Genomic DNA, 3,225 nt, shown 5'->3' with positions numbered 1-3,225 from the left:
ACATGAACTTGGGGTTGGGGGGGGACAGTTCCACTCTTCCCTGCATCACCCCCAGCCCTTCGCATCCATCCTTCCTCTCCCGCTACCATCGACCCTCATCATCCCCACCCCCCCTGTCCCCACCAGGTTGTCCTCACCCCACCACCCATCCCACTGTGGGGCTGAGCACCAGGCACGTCAGCACCCATAGGTCAGGGTGACCTGTCACCACCATGATGTCCCCCAGGGGGTTGCAGACTTGCTTTGCTTTGTCCCTTGGCCAGAGGGCTGCTGGCAGTAGCCCTCCCTGTCAAGGTGACTGTGTGACATGAGGGCAGCCTGGTCCAGCCTCATGGTGGCTGCAGCAGTATTTTGGGGTCAGTGTGTGAGCCACAGCCAGTCCAGCCTTGCCCCAGGGGCTGCCTGCCTCCCCTTCCTTGCCTTCCTGGACAGGGAAGATTGGGCACATCAGGTTGAGTTGTCCTTCTGCAGAGCCCTGAAGTTCATCCTTCTTTTCCATTTCTTCACGCTTTTTCTCCCACTCTCCTCCCACTTCTCTTTCCTCCCTCCTTCTCTCCATCCCTTTTTTCTCTTCTTTCTCCCTCCCAGGCTCCTCTGTCTGCGTGAAAGTTCATGTTCACTCTGTGCCAACACGGTTTTCTCAACCCATGCTTGTGTCCCCTCCCTGCCCAGAGTTGCCAAAAAGGTGACAAATGTATTGGTGACCTTCAGTCCCCATGCAGGCCAAGGGAACAGTGGGCTGAAGCACCCTGCCCAGCACTGCAGGCTCCTCTCCGTCAGCCCAGGGCATGGAAAAAGCTCAGATTAAGCCCTCTGAGTGTCCAGGTCTGTGACAATACATTTGTGGACAAGCTGAAAGCAACTCTGCCCCTGCCTTGCCCCTTCTGCTAAATTTGTGGCAGGTCCCAGACCTACAAGCTGGTGCTGGATCATTGGGAGGGTGGGGTGGGTGAAACCAGCCTGGCCTCCCCAGGAGGCAAAAGTCCATTCTCCCCACCTTCTCCTTTGGGAAAGCTCTCTCTCCCACTGTCTCACCTGTTCCTGGTGGTTTCTGTGCTGAAGAAACACTATAAAGGCTCTTGGGGAGGAACAGATGCCTGCCACAAATGCCTGGTGTCCCCCTCCATCACCCTCTGGCAGCAGCTGGCTGAGCCCCCCTGGGCCTGAGCCCTCAGGGGGCATCTCAGCAGCCCCTTTGCCTTTGCTGGGGCTCCTGGCACAGCATCCCCCAGCCGTGGCACCAGCCAAAGCCACCCCTGCCCGTGTTCCCCCTTGGTTGTGCCAGGGGGAGGCTGAGGAAGGAGGAGGCTTTGCAGCCCAAACAGCCCCAATGAGGGGTTAAATTCCTGCTCTGCTGCAAGGACTGTGATGGCTTCATCCCCCTCCTGGGGTGCAGAATTTGGCCTCCCAGGCCAAGCCCAGCTGAGGATGTGCTCTCCATCCTTTGGCCACCACCTCTGTCCGTGTGTCCGGGGGTTGCTCTGCTTGGAGCCCTTGCAGGGCCCCGCGCAGCCGCCGCATGGAAGGGGCGATCCAGCCTCGGCACTTGCTGGGAAAAATGGGATGTTGCTGCTGCTCCTGCAGGGGCCGTGGCAGAGGAGGTGCAGAGCGGGGGTTTTGGGGCTGCCCAGGGTCCCCTGGGGATGGCAGAGGGGCCAGAGGGAAGAACTCCAGGGATGCAGAGCTCTGCCCTATAAGGGGTTGGAGATGAGTTGCCCTGGGGTGTCCTGGGGGGCAGGGTATAGCTCAAAGGGTTGGTGTGGGGAAGGGGAGCAGGTGCCCACGGGGCTGTAACGGCTGGTTGGTTGTTTCCTGGTTGCAATGGGTGTTTTGCAAGGTTGGTTTTGTTCGTTAGACTCAGGGCAGCTTCCTTCCCAACCCCCTCTGCTCCCCCTGGCAGCAGCCACCCGCGCTCGGGACTCGGCAGCTTTGCAGATGATGACAACTTGAGGCACCATTTAATCCTGGTGGTGCTGGGTTGCAGTCACTGGGCTGGTTTGCATGCACTGAAAAAGCCCTTTTTGGCAGAGGTTTCTTGCAGGTTTGGATGTAACTGCATCCACAGGGACAACAAGAACAGGACAGACTTCTGCCTTGAGGACAGATGCTGGTTTATTGAAAGCTTTGAAAGAAAATCCCCTTGCCCAGAGATTATAAAAATAATATTACTATTCCTTCCCTAGTTTCTCTTGTGGGGAGTTTTTGGCATGATCAGACCCATGGTTTTTGCCCTCTCTGTAATGGATGAAGGGGTGGGACGTGGTTCTTCAAGTGGAGAGGTTTGCTCTTCCAGCACTATTGAGAAATCTGTGCAGATTTCAGTCTGGTAGGAAAGGTTTTTGGGAGGAGCTAAAAGGCCACGTTCCAGGGATTTTAGGGCACAAGGCTTAAATAAAACCTGCAAACTCATGTCCTGGAGTGGACCCTGCAGAGCCCTGGGCTTGGAGCATCCTCTGGCTGCAGCCACAGCCTCTGCCAGGGACAGGGTGACATTGGAAAGAGAAACTGGGGGAAGGCACCTGCCAGAAAGGTGCAGAGGTTTGGGGAGCTGCCGCATTGGAGGTGGGAGAAGGCCTGAAATCCCCTGAAGGCTTTTTTCTGGTTTCACCCCCCAGAGGATCTGAGCTGTAAGTGACCCTGCAGCAGGGCGGGCCAGCCGGCTGGGTGTTGCCATGATGCTCTCTGGGAGCAGGTCTGAACAGGGCAGGCCTGACAGGGCATGGGGGAACCATGCGGGAACCCCCTCCTGCAGCCCACAGGGAGCACAGGAAGATGGGCACAGGGACAGGGCTGTGGCTCTGGGCTGTGTCCTGCTGTCCCCAGCCCTGCTCCTCGGCGAGGGTGTACTGAGCAGAGCTGGGTCTCTGCCCCAGAGCCCTTCAGTGACTTATGCAGTATCAAGCTCCTAAGGGGATCTGGGGGGGTGTGTGTATTGGGGGGCGGGGTGTACGCGATCCTCTTGAATTCTCCATTCCCTCTGGGATCTGCAGCCTTCACGTGCCTCGCTCTCCAGCCTGAGCTCACCAGGAAAACCCGGTTGAAAAGGCAGCTGTTGCCTCCCAGAAATCAGCAGGCAGAGGGTTTCTGTTGCTCCCTCTCTAAGGAAGCCTCAGCGCTCTTCCTTGACCTTGGGGTGCCCTTGCACCTCCTTCCCCCCCTCCCCTAGCTCAGAGTTGCTCCCACCCACGGGCACGGGGCTCAACCTCCCTGATGGAAGCAGCCCCC

The 3,225-nt window shown here is 58.0% G+C and overlaps 1 protein-coding gene across 1 annotated transcript in view; it reads left to right on the top strand.

The window, feature by feature from the left end:
* The window catches only part of RNF157 (ring finger protein 157), a 15,729-nt gene that overhangs the window by 12,231 nt on the left and 273 nt on the right, over positions 1 to 3,225 (top strand). The gene's annotated exons all lie outside the window — the stretch shown is intronic.

This window comes from Chaetura pelagica, unplaced genomic scaffold (assembly GCF_000747805.2).
Source record: "Chaetura pelagica isolate M959 unplaced genomic scaffold, ChaPel_1.0 scaffold1352, whole genome shotgun sequence".
NCBI lineage: Eukaryota > Metazoa > Chordata > Aves > Apodiformes > Apodidae > Chaetura > Chaetura pelagica.
Note: the sequence above shows the minus strand (reverse complement) of the source record. Positions and strands in the feature narration are given on the sequence as shown.